This window comes from Balaenoptera ricei, chromosome 10 (genome assembly GCF_028023285.1).
Source record: "Balaenoptera ricei isolate mBalRic1 chromosome 10, mBalRic1.hap2, whole genome shotgun sequence".
Lineage (NCBI taxonomy): Eukaryota > Metazoa > Chordata > Mammalia > Artiodactyla > Balaenopteridae > Balaenoptera > Balaenoptera ricei.
In genome coordinates this window covers 51,249,055-51,262,665 of record NC_082648.1, presented here as the reverse complement: position 1 = coordinate 51,262,665, position 13,611 = coordinate 51,249,055, and positions in this window count along the sequence as shown.

The window sequence follows — 13,611 nt, the reverse complement described above, 5'->3', positions numbered from 1 at the left end:
CTATCGCATGCCTTTGGACTTTGTTCATAATATATTTATCATACCCTTTTTATTCCTTTGTATATAGTCATATATGTCTATATTTCGTTTTTATACATTTTGGGTTTATTGTCTTTGTAGGAAGGTTTTCTTCATTCCAAATTTATACTGATAATCTCCTACTTCTTCTAACATAGAAGACCTCAGCAAAACAAATGATTGCCTCAGCGTTTAAATAACTTTCTCACTCCTTCAATTAAAGCAACATCAACAACAAACTAACCAGTCCATTAATTAAATCCAATTCATCTTAATTTTATTTTAATATATTCGTATACTGTAAAACACCTTTATTAATGATATTGTATATTTGATTCCTGATAAATGTTCATAAGGAACCCCCAAAACAAAATAGCATATTATTCTTTAAGCCTACCAAAAAATGTTTTCAATAACATTCAGACTCTCTACCATTTTATTAATTATTAAGGTGACCAGTTCTCAGATACTAATACATAAACATCCACAATTAATTTATAGGGAGATAAACAGAGAAGTGCAAAGAAATGTATTCTGGAAGAGCTTGTGGTAATTTGTTTAGGAGACCAAGCTTTGAATTCCTATCACCTACTGCTGTGTATATAAAAGAAAGTTCTTTAATTTTATGTGAAAATTTAAATATAGTTTCTCTGAGATCTGCCATTCAGAACTTTCACAGGGTTCATTTTAAATTGAGAGCACCACTGCTATAGCTCTTCTAGATCTAGGCCACAGCTGTTCGCTCAGCTACAATTTGGCACTCTTCCTTTCCTTTTCAAGTTGTGCTTCTCCTGATTCTTGAAACATTATCTGCTTTAAGCTGACATGGTGCTAAGCATAAAATACTTAACTAAAAGCTTCTGCTTAACTTCTAACACTATGGAGAATATTATTTTCTGAATAGTTAAAAAAAATTAGTATATCTGAGGACGTTCAGAGCTCGCTAAAAGGTGGGTGGTTGATACAGCAGAGAACTAGTGGCAGTGGCTTCTGTTTACATTGATAAGATGCTCACATTTGGTTGGCTGAGGCAGAAACTAGGGTTTTAGGGTGTGGTAATGAATTGAGAGCTAAAGGTTTAGAATCAAGTCAAGAGTGCTGAGTGAATGTATTTCCAGGTCTTGAAGTTCAGTGAGGTTCAGATTCACAACAGAGAAGTCAACCAGCACTAGAGCATCCACAAGAAGACTGAGAAAACATTAGGTTGTAAATTCCCCAAAGACTGGCAGAGCTTAAAATATAAGCACTTAAAGTTAGAGTAGAAATTCAATCAAATTAGTAGATTGCTTAAAACAAACAAATCCAAATAAAACAATAATAACAACAACCCTCAGTCCAGATATAGTACCGTTGACAGAGATCATAAATACGTCCACCAGGCAGGATGAAAGGCAAATATTTAGAATGATAATTGTTCAAAGGTAGATAAATGCTCTACTGTGTTTACAGGGTGGTCGGGGGAGAATGAACCAATAGCAAAATACCTTCCTTAATGGTAACCAACCTGTTTGCTTCAACTTAGGGGACTGCAATGGGGATTTGATGTCATTCCTGGTGGGGCAGAATCCACCAGTCACATTTAAAATGTGACTTCCCTGGAGCCAGAGGCAAGGAAGAAGCAATAACTCAATGGAGGAAGGAATAAATAGGTGGAGAACAGCTTGCTGTTCGTCAATTAATTCTGATAGCAGTTCCCCAGAAAATTTTTTTACCTATAGTAAAAATACATTCAATGGTTCCTGCTTTAATAGAAACACTTCCAGGGAATATCTGATTTAAGGATGATGGGGTAAAGCTGGCATTTCGTTTCCTTCCTGAGGATTACCTAAAAGCAACAAGAAATACCAAACACAAAATTAACAAATAAATTTTTGTGAAACTAGGAGACAGCTAAATCCACAAGATAAAAACTAGATAAAAGGGTTGACAAAGCCTGAGAGGACTGAATAGCAGGGCATGTGGGAGGAAGAGGAGAAAGAATGCTGCCTCTGTTAGTCTTCAGAAGAAATAGTACATGTGGTTCTGGAAGCTAGGGGCACTCCCTGTGTTGCAAAACCAAGATCCTTTGTTTACCACAGCGTGAGCAAAATGCTTGCTTGCTCTTGCAGTTGAAATTCCCCTGAACCAAGTTAAATTTCTAAAAGCAGGTGAAAGGGGGCTTTTTGAGAAATCACACAAGCCATATCTGTGGGATTCTGTCTGTTTGACAACAGGGGAGAAGAAAGTCTTGGTATTGTGCACAGATCCATAGCAGAGGCTACATGAAGATACACAAAATCCTGGGTCATGAGAAAAAATCTAGCTAGCTGGGAACATACCCTTAGCTTATGTCCAGATATTTAGTTGTGGCTTATTATGTGCTTTATATTAAGAAAGAACCCAAAATAAGAGTTCCCAGTATTCCGTAGACTCAGTCATGATTTTGAACGGGTCAAATGCCAAATGTCTAAAATTATCTTAATTATAACTTCTGATCTGTTTTTTTTTAACATACAAATACGGCATCAGGTCAAAATGTTTCATTATCTTCAAGTGAATGTAAATATTCACACAATTTTATTGAATTTGGATTTTAACCATAATAAAGAACACATGTACATGCACACTCTTGGAAAATACCTACATAGTTAGTAATTGAAGGAAATGACTCCTTACCAAGTATCTGTTATTATTTGTGGGATACAAACACAAATTAAATGGGAGAAAGAGGAAAAATGCTTCCTTTTGTAGTTCAGGTCTCAATGATCATGTCCCTATTCATTCATACGTATATAATGAGTGCCTATTCTTCACACGTTTGAGGAAAGAGAAGGATACAGTATTATCCTTGGCTTCAAGTAGCTCACAACTTGAGAAATTAAAGTGCTTGCACACATACATATGCTTAAAAGCATGCTATTTAAACGCTAGTAGAAGACCTCTCATGCAGTGGTATAAGAAAAAGGATCAAGATTTACTCATATACTTAACCTCCATCCTCTTCACTCCAGGCTGCTTAGTGTACTTATTTTCCTTTAAAAAATGCTATTTTAGTAAAGGGAATTAGAATGACCATGTTTCATCAAAGCTAAGATGCCATTTGTTTGCTGTAAGAGGTACCACAATGTCAGAGATGGTAAAGTATGAAAAAATGTGCATCTTAGAAATACAGCATTAAGGCTCTTAAACACCAGGCACATTCCCCAATGCTGGTGCGGTGCCCAGCCCATAGTGGGTCCTCAGAGCATTTGTTAACTGAGTGAGATTATCTGCTTTCTAATCTGATCCTATCCACACTTAACTACACTGCCTTCAAATGTGCCAGGTGTTGCTGTCACAATTTTATGTTAGTCACTCAACCTGTATGAGGTGGAGGACAGACTGAAACTTCTTGACACAATGCTTAGATAAGAAACGAGATCATTTTTTAATAAGAAATATACACAATCTCTCCTTTAAGTAGACACATGTTCTTGTTGAATGTCTTTTAAGGAGATGAATAATAACAAAACAGCCAAGCTCTCATTTCATAAGTAAATTTTTGATAGTGCATGCAATTTTTGTGGCTTCCCATTGTCTTGAAGTATCATATAATTTAACACTTTCTATCAAGTATGTGGTTCAGGAAGACATAAATAATATATATAACAAGGAACTAGTGTAAAAGGAAGAAAATTTTGTAAGGCTTATCTTTATTTATTTATTTATTTATTTTTGGAGCAGAGAAAGGTTTATTGCAAAGACCAAGCAAGGAATATGGGTGGCTTGTGCTCAAAAACCCCAAACTCCCTGATGGTTCTGGGGGAAGAGTTTTTAAAGGCAAAATTTAGGGTGAGGGCTGCGGAGTGTGTGATTTTCTTCTGATTGGTTGGTGGTGAGGTAACAGGATGGTATTCCAGGGATCTTGTGCTCAGCCAGAAGTTACTATCCTCCACCAGGGTGGGAGCCTGAGCTCCTACAGAAGAACTCAAAGATATATTGTTATGTCTATCTATCTGTAAGGCTTATCTTTAAAACGTCAAAACAAATGGGAAAAATCATACTAGTTCTAAAACATTTTGTAGTTGGATTTATTTAAAAATCCTAGTAGATGAATTTCCATTTATTGTACTTGAAGATCAAATTGTTCAATTGTCCTACATATTTACTTAAACTGACAGCCTGGTAATAACCTTCCTGTAACACCTTAAAACTCTGGATAACTAATAATGTATTATAATCAAGTTGCTTTCTACAACTTGTATATGCAGCTCATTATAAAAACAAATACTTTTTAAAATGAAGTGTGTTTAATGTTGATATTAAAGACAGTTTCTACATATGATTTTTATCTAACATCTTTATTGGAGGATAATTGCTTTACACTGTTGTGATAGTTGCTTCTGTATCACAAAGTGAATCAGCTATACATATATATATATATCTCCATAACCCCTCCCTCTTGCATCTCCCTCCCACCCTCCCTATCCCACACCTCTAGGTGGTCACAAAGCACGAGCTGATCTCCCTGTGCTATGCAGCTGCTTCCCACTAACTATCTATTTTACATTTGGTAGTGTATATATATCCATGCCACTCTCTCACTTCGTCTCACCTTACCCTTCCCCCTCCCTGTGTCCTCAAGTCCATCCTCTACGTCTGAGTCTTTATTCCTGTCCTGCCCCTAGGTACTTCAGAACCATTTTTTTTTCCTTTTTTTTTAGATACCATATATATGTGTTAGCATACGGTATTTGTTTTTCTCTTTCTGACTTACTTCACTCTGTATGACAGACTCTAGGTCCATCTACCTCACCACAAATAACTCATTTTCGTTTCTTTTTTAGGGCTAAGTAATATTCCATTGTATATATGTGCCACACCTCCTTTATCTATTCATCTGTCAATGGACATTTAGGTTGCTTCCATGTCCTGGCTACTGTAAATAGTGCTACAGTGAACATTGTGGTACATGACTCTTTTTGAATTATGGTTTTATCAGGGTATATGCCCAGTAGTGGGATTGCTGGGTCATATGGTAATTCTATTTTTAGTTTTTTAAGGACCCTCCATACTGTTCTCCATAGTGGCTGAATCAATTTACATTCTCATCAACAGTGCAGGAGTGTACCCTTTTCACCACACCCTCTCTAGCATTGATTGTTTCTAGAGTTTTTGATAATGGCCATTCTGACCAGTGTGAGGTGATACCTCATTGTAGTTTTGATTTGCATTTCTCTAATTATTAGTGATGTTGAGCATCTTTTCATGTGCCTCTTGGCCATCTGTATGTCTTCTTTGGTGAAATGTCTAGGTTTTCCACCCATTTTTGAATTGGGTTGTTTGTTTTTTTTGATATTGAGGTCCATGAGCTGTTTGTATATTTTGGAGATTAATCCTTTGTCCATTGTTTCATTTGCAAATATTTTATCCCATTCTGAGGGTTATCTTTTCATCTTGTTTATGGTGTCCTTTGCTGTGCAAAAGCTTTTAAGTTTAATTAGGTCCCACTTGTTTACTTTTGCTTTTATTTTCATTAGTCTAGGAAGTGGGTCAAAAAAAGATCTTGCTGCGGTTTATATCAAAGAGTGTTTTTCCTATGTTTTCCTCTAAGAGTTTTATAGTGTCTGGCCTTACATTTAGGTCTTGAATACATTTTGAGTTTATTTTTGTGTATGGTGTTAGGAAGTGTTCTAATTTCATTCTTTTACGTATAGCTGTTCCGTTTCCCAGCACCACTTATTAAAGAGTCTGTCTTTTCTCCATTGTATATTCTTGCCTCCTTTATCAAAGATAAGGTGACCATATGTGCATGGGTTTATCTCTGGGCTTTCTATCCTGTTCCATTGATCTATATTTCTGTTTTTGTGCCAGTACCATACTGTCTTGATTACTGTAGCTTTGTAGTATAGTTCAAAGTCAGGGAGCCTGATTGCTCCAGCTCCATTTTCCTTTCTCAAGATTGCTTTGGCTCTTCGGGGTCTTTTGTGTTTCCACACAAATTGTGCAATTTTTTTGTTCTAGTTCTGTGCAAAATGCCATTGGTAGTTTGATAGGGATTGCATTGAATCTGTAGATTGCTTTGGGTAGTATAGTGATTTTCACAATGTTGATTCTTCCAATCCAAGAACATGGTATATCTCTCCATCTGTTTGTATCATCTTTAATTTCTTTCCTCAGTGTCTTATAGTTTTCTGCATACAGGTCTTTTGTCTCCCTCGGTGGGTTTATTCCTAGGTATTTTATTCTTTTTGTTGCAATGGTAAATGGGAAGGTTTTCTTAATTTCTCTTTCAGATTTTTCATCATTAGTGTATAGGAATGCAAGAGATTTCTGTGCATTAATTTTGTATCCTGCTACTTTACCAAATTCATTGATTAGCTCTAGTAGTTTTCTGGTAGCATCTTTAGGATTCTCTATGTATAGTATCATGTCATCTGCAAACAGTGACAGCTTTACTTCTTTTCCAATTTGGATTCCTTTTATTTCTTTTTCTTCTCTGATTGCTGTGGCTAAAACTTCCAAAACTATGTTGAATAATAGTGGTGAGAGTGGGCAACCTTGTCTTCTTCCTGATCTTAGTGGAAATGGTTTCAGTTTTTCAACATTGAGAACGATGTTGGCTGTGGGTTTGTCATGGCCTTTATTATGTTGAGGTAAATTCCCTCTATGTTTACTTTCTGGAGAGTTTTTATCATAAATGGGTGTTGAATTTTGTCAAAAGCTTTTTCTGCATCTATTGAGATTATCATATGATTTTTATCCATCAGTTTGTTAATATGGTGTATAACATTGTTTGATTTGCATATATTGAAGAATCCTTGCATTCCTGGGATAAACCCCACTTGATCATGGTGTATGATCCTTTTAATGTGCTGCTCATTCTGTTTACTAGTATTTTGTTGAGGATTTTTGCATCAATGCTCATCAGTGATATTGGCCTGTAGTTTTCTTGTGACCTTTGGCTTGTTTTGGTATCAGGGTGATGGTGGCCTTGTAGAATGAGTTTGGGAGTGTTCCTCCCTCTGCTATATTTTGGAAGAGTTTGAGAAGGATAGGTGTTAGCGCTTCTCTAAATGTTTGATAGAATTCGCCTGTGAATCCATCTGATCCTGGACTTCTGTTTGTTGGAAGATTTTTAATCACAGTCTCAATTTCAGTGCTTGTGATTGGTCTGTTTATATTTTCTATTTCTTCCTGGTTCAGTCTCAGAAGGTTGTGCTTTTCTAAGAAATTGTCCATTTCTTCCAGGTTGTCCAATTTATTGGCATAGAGTTGCTTGTGGTAATCTCTCGTGATCCTTTGTATTTCTGCAATGTCAGTTGTTACTTCTCCTATTTCATTTCTAATTCTGTTAATTTGAGTCTACTCTCTTTTTTTCCTGTTGAGTCTGGCTAATGGTTTATCAATTTTGTTTATCTTCTCAAAGAACCAGCTTTTAGTTTTATTGATCTTTGTGATCGTTTCCTTCATTTCTTTTTCATTTATTTCTCATCTGATCTTTATGATTTCTTTCCTTCTGCTAACTTTGGGGTTTTTTTGTTTTTCTGTCTGTAATTGCTTTAGGTGTAACGTTAGGTTGTTTATTTGAGATTTTTCTTGTTTCTTGAGGTAGGATTGTAATGCTATAAACTTCCCTCTTAGAACTGCTTTTGCTGCATCCCATAGGTTTTGGGTCATCTTGTTTTCATTGTCACTTGTTTCTATGTATTTTTTGATTTCCTCTTTGATTTCTTCGGTGATCTCTTGGTTATTTACTAATGTATTGTTTAGCCTCCATGTGTTTGTATTTTGTACAGTTTTTTTCCTGTAATTGATATCTAGTCTTGTAGCATTGTGGTCAGAAATGATACTTGATAGGATTTCAATTTTCTTAAATTCACCAAGGCTTGATTTCTGACCGACAGTATGATCTATCCTCGAGAATGTTCCATGAGCACTTGAGAAGAAACTGTATTCTGCTTTGTTTGGATGGAATGTCCTATAAATATCAATTAAGTCCATCTTGTTTAATGTATCATTTAAAGCTTGTGTTTCCTTATTTATTTTCACTTTGGTTGATCTGTCCATTGGTGAAAGTGGGGTATTTAGCCTCCATGCATATTTTTTACAGTTTTTTCCCTGCAATTGATACCTAGTCTCATAGCACAGTGGACAGAAAAGATACTTGACATGATTTCAATTTTCATAAATTTACCAAGGCTTGATTTGTGACCCAAGATATGATCTATCCTTGAGAATGTTCATGAGCACCTGAGAAGAAAGTGTATTCTGTTGCTTTTGGATGGAAAGTCCTATAAATATCAAGTCCATCTTGTTTAATGTATCATTTAAAGCTTGTGTTTCCTTATTTATTTTCATTTTGGAGGATCTGTCCACTGGTGAAATTGGGGTGTTAAAGTCCCCTACTATGATTGTGTTACTGTTGATTGCCCCTTTTATGGCTGATAGCATTTGCCTTATGTATTGAGGTGCTCCTATGTTGGGTGCATAAATATTTACAATTCTTATATCTTCTTCTTGGATTGATCCCTTAATCATTATGTAGTGTCCTTCTTTGTCTCTTGTAATAGTCTTTATTTTAAAGTCTATTTTGTCTGATATGAGAATTGCTACTCCAGCTTTCTTTTGATTTCCATTTGCATGAAATATCTTTTTCCATACCCTCATTTTGTCTGTATGTGTCCCTAGGTCTGAAGTGGGTCTCTTGTAGACAGCATATATATGGGTCTTGTTTTTGTATCCATTCAGCCAGTCTATGTCTTTTGGTTGGAGTATTTAATCCCTTTACAATTAAGGTAATCATTGATATGTATGTTCCTATTACCATTTTCTTAACTGTTTAGGGTTTGTTATTGTAGGTCTTTTCCTTCTCTTGTGTTTCCTGCCTAGAGAAGTTCCTTTAGCATTTGTTGTAAAGCTGGTTTGGTGATGCTGAATTCTCTTAGCTTTTGCTTGTCTGTAAAGGTTTTAATTTCTCTGTCGAATCTAAATGAGATCCTTGCTGGTTAGAGTAATCTTGGTTGTAGGTTTTTCCCTTTCATCACTTTAAATATGCGATGAAAGGGAAAAACCTTGTTTGTCCCTTCTGGCTTGCAGAGTTTCTGCTGAAAGATCAGCTGTTAACCTTATGGGGATTCCCTTGTATGTTATTTGTTGCTTTTCCCTTGCTGCTTTTAATATTTTTTCTTTGTATTTAATTTTTGACAGTTTGATTAATATGTGTCTTGGCATGTTTCTCCTCGGATTTATCCTGTATGGGACTCTGTGCTTCCTGGACTTGATTAACTATTTCCTTTCCCATATGAGGGACGTTTTCAACTATAATCTCTTCAAATATTTTCTCAGTCCCTTTATTTTCTCTTCTTCTTCTGGGATCCCTATAATTCGAATGTTGGTGCATTTAATGTTGTCCCAGAGGTCTCTGAGACTGTCCTCAATTCTTTTCAGTCTTTTTTCTTTATTCTGCTCTGCAGTAGTTATTTCCACTATTTTATCTTACAGGTCACTTATCCGTTTTTCTGCCTCAGTTATTCTGCTATTGATTCCTTCTAGAGAATTTTTAATTTAATTTATTGTGTTGTTCATCATTGTTTGTTTGCTCTTTAGTTCTTCTGGTCCTTGTTAAATGTTTCTTGTATTTTCTCCATTCTGTTTCCAAGATTTTGGATCATCTTTACTATCATTACTCTGAATTCTTTTTCAGGTAGACTGCCTATTTTCTCTTCATTTGTTTGGTCTGGTGGTTTTTACCTTCCTCCTTCATCTGCTGCGTATTTCTCTGTCTTCTCATTTTGCTTAACTAACTGTGTTTGGGGTCTTTTTTTGCAGGCTGCACATTCGTAGTTCTCGTTTTTGGTGTCTTCCCCCTGTGGGTAAGGTTGGTTCAGTGGATTGTGTAGGCTTCCTGGTGAAGGGTCTGGTTTCTCTGTTCTGGTAGGTGAGCCTGCATCTTGTCTTTCTGGTGGGCAGGACTGAGTCCTGTGGTGTGTTTTGGGGTGTCTGTGAACGTATTATGATTTTAGGCAGCCTCTCTGCTAATGGGTGGGTTTGTGTTCCTGTCTTGTTAGTTGTTTGGCATAGCGTGTCCAGCACTGTAGCTTGGTGGTCATTGAGTGGAGCTGAGTCTTAGCATTTAGATGGAGATCTCTGGGAGGGCTTTCACCGTTTGATATTATGTGGGACTGGAGATCTCTGGTGGACCATTGTCCTGAACTCAGCTCTTCCACCTCAGAGGTTCAGGCCTGACACCCAGCCAGACCACCAAGACCCTGTGAGCCACACAGCTCAGAAGAAATGGAGAAAAAAAAAAGAAAGAATGAAAGAAAGAAAGAAAGAAAGAAAGAAAGAAAGAAAGAAAGAAAAAAGTAAAATAAAATAGTTTTTAAAATAAAACTAAAAAAAAATTATTAAAAATAAAAAAGTAATAAAAAAATAAAGAAAGAAGAGAGCAACCAAACCAAAAAATGAATCCACCAATGATAAAAAGCACCTAAAACTATATTAAAAAACAAACTAACTAACTAAATGGACAGACAGAACCCTAGGACAAATGGTAAAAGCAAAGCTATACAGACAATATCACACAAAGAAGCATATACATACACACTCAGAGAAAGAGAAAAAGGAAATAAACATATATATATGTATATATATATATATAAAGGAACAGAGCAACCAAAACAATAAACATATCTACCAATGTTAATAAGCTCTAAATACTAAACTAAGATAAACATAAAACCAGAAACAAATTAGATGAAGAAAGCAAACCCCAAGTCTACAGTTGCTCCCCAAGTCCACCACCTCAATTTTGGGATGATTTGTTGTCCATTCAGGTATTCCAGAGATGCAGGTACATCAGGTTGACTGTGGAGATTTAATCTGCTGCTCCTGAGGCTGTTGGGAGAAGTTTCCCATTCTCTTCTTTGTTTGCACAGCTCCTGGGGTTCAGCTTTGGATCTGGCCCCAAATTTAAATTTTGGCCTCTGCGTGTAGGTCACCTGAGGGCGTCTGTTCCCCGCCCAGACAGGAGGGCGTTAAAGGAGCAGCTGATTCAGGGGCTCTGCCTCATTCAGACTTGGGGAAAGGAGGATTATGGAATGCGGGGCAAGCCTGTGGTGGCAGAGGCCGTCATGATGTTGCAACAGCCTGAGGTGCGCCGTGTTTTCTCCTGGGGAAGTTGTCCCTAGATCACTGGACCCTGGCAGTGTCTGGCTGCACAGGCTGCCAGAAGGGGAGGTGTAGACAGTGACCTGTGCTTGCGCACAGGCTTCTTGGTGGATTCAGTAGCAGCCTTAGCATCTCATGCCCGTCTCTGGTGTCTGTGCTGATAGCTATGGCTCGTGCCCGTCTCTGGAGCTCGTTTATGCAATGCTCTGAATCCCCTCTCCTCGCACACCCAGAAACAATGGTCTCTTGTTTCTTAGGCAGTTCCAGACGTTTTCTCAGACTCTGTCTGGCTAGCTGTGGCGCAGTAGCCCCCTTCAGGCTGTGTTCACGCAGCCAACCCCAGTCCTCTCCCAGGGATCTGACCTCCAAAGCCCGAGCTTCAGCTCCCAGCCCCCACCCGCCCCAGTGGGTGAGCAGACAAGCCTCTCAGGCTGGTGAGTGCTGGTTGGCATCAATCCTCTGTGCGGGAATTGCTCCACTTTGCACTCTGCACTCCTGTTGTTGTGCTCTGCTTCATGGCTCCAAAGCTTCCCCCCCGCAGCTGCCGTCTCTGCCAGTGAAGGGGCTTCCTAGTGTGTGGAAACTTTTCCTGCTTCACGGCTCCTTCCCAGGGGTGCAGGTCCCGTCCGTATTCTTTTGTCTCTGTTTTTTCTTTTTTCTTTTGTGCTACCCAGGTATGTGGAGAGTTTCTTGCCTTTTGGGAAGTCTGAGGTCTTCTGCCAGCATTCACTAGGTGTTCTGTAGGAGTTGTTCCACATGTAGATGTATTTTTGATGTATTTGTGGGGAGGAAGGTGATTTCCATGTCTTACTCCTCCACCATCTTGAAGGTCTCCTCAACAGTCTTTATTTTAAAGTATATTTTATCTGATACAAGTATTGCTACTCCAACTTTCTTTGGATTTCCTAGCAAACAGAATCCAACAACATGTTAAAAGGATCATACACCATGATCAAGTGGGATTTATCCCAGGAATGCAAGGATTCTTCAGTATACGCAAATCAGTCAATGTGATACACCATATTAACAAAGTAGGAATAAAAACCATATGATCATCTCAAGAGATGCAGAAAATGCTTTTCACAAAGTTCAACACTCATTTATGATAAAAACTCTCCAGAAAATGGGCATAGGGGGAACTTACCTCATCATAATAAAGACCATATATGACAAACCCACAGCAAGCCTCTCCTACTCAATGGTAAAAACCTGAAAGCATTTCCAGTAAGATCAGGAACAACACAAGGATATCCACTCTCGCCACTCTTATTCAACATAGTTTTGGAAGTCCTAGCCAAGGAAAGCAGAGAAGAAAAAGAAATAAAAGGAATACAAATTGGAAAAGAAGTAGTAAAACTGTCACTGTTTGCAGATGACATGAAACTTTACATAGAAAATCCTAAAGATGCCACCAGAAAACTACTAGAACTAATCAATGATTTTGGTAAGTTTGCAGGATACAAAATTAATGCAAAGAAATCTCTGGCATTCCTATACACTGACAACAAAGAATCAGAACGAGAAATTAAGGAAACAATCACATTTAGCATCACAACAAAAAGAATAAAATACCTAGGAATAAACCTACCTAAGGAGGTGAAAGATTTGTACTCAGAAAACTATAAAACACTGATGAAAGAAATCAAAGATGACATACACTGATGGAGAAATATACCGTGTTCTTGGATTGCAAGAATCAATATTGTGAAAATGACTATACTACCCAAGGCAATTCCTATCAGATCCAATGCAATTCCTATCAGACTACCAATGGCATTCTTCACAGAATTACAATTAAAAAATTTACAATTTGAATGGAAACACAAAAACCCCGAATAGCCAAAGCAATCTTGAGAAAGAAAAATGGAGCTGGAGGAATCAGGCTCCCTAACTTCAAACTATACTACAAAGCTACAGTAATCAAGACAGTATGGTACTGGCAGAAAAACAGAAATATAGATCAAGGGTACAGGATAGAAAGCCCAGAGATAAACCAACACACATTTGGTCACCTAATTTATGACAAAGGAGGCAAGAACATACAATGGAGAAAAGACAGTCTCTTCAATAAGTGGTTCTGGGAAAACTGGACAGGTACATGTAAAAGAATGATATTAGAACACTCCCTAACACCATACAGAAAAATAAACTCAAAATGGATTAAATGCCTAAATTTAAGGCCAGACACTATAAAACTCTTAGAGGAAAACATAGGAAAAACACTCTTTGACATAAACCGCAGCAAGATCTTTTTTGATCCACCTCCTAGAGTAGTGAAAATAAAAGCAAACATAAACAAATGGGACCTAATTAAACTTAAAAGCTTTTGCACAGCAAAGGAAACTATAAACAAGATGAAAAGATAACCCTCAGAATGGGATAAAATATTTGCAAATGAAGCAACTGACAAAGGATTAATCTCCAAAATATACAAACAGCACATGGAGCTCAATATCAAAAAAA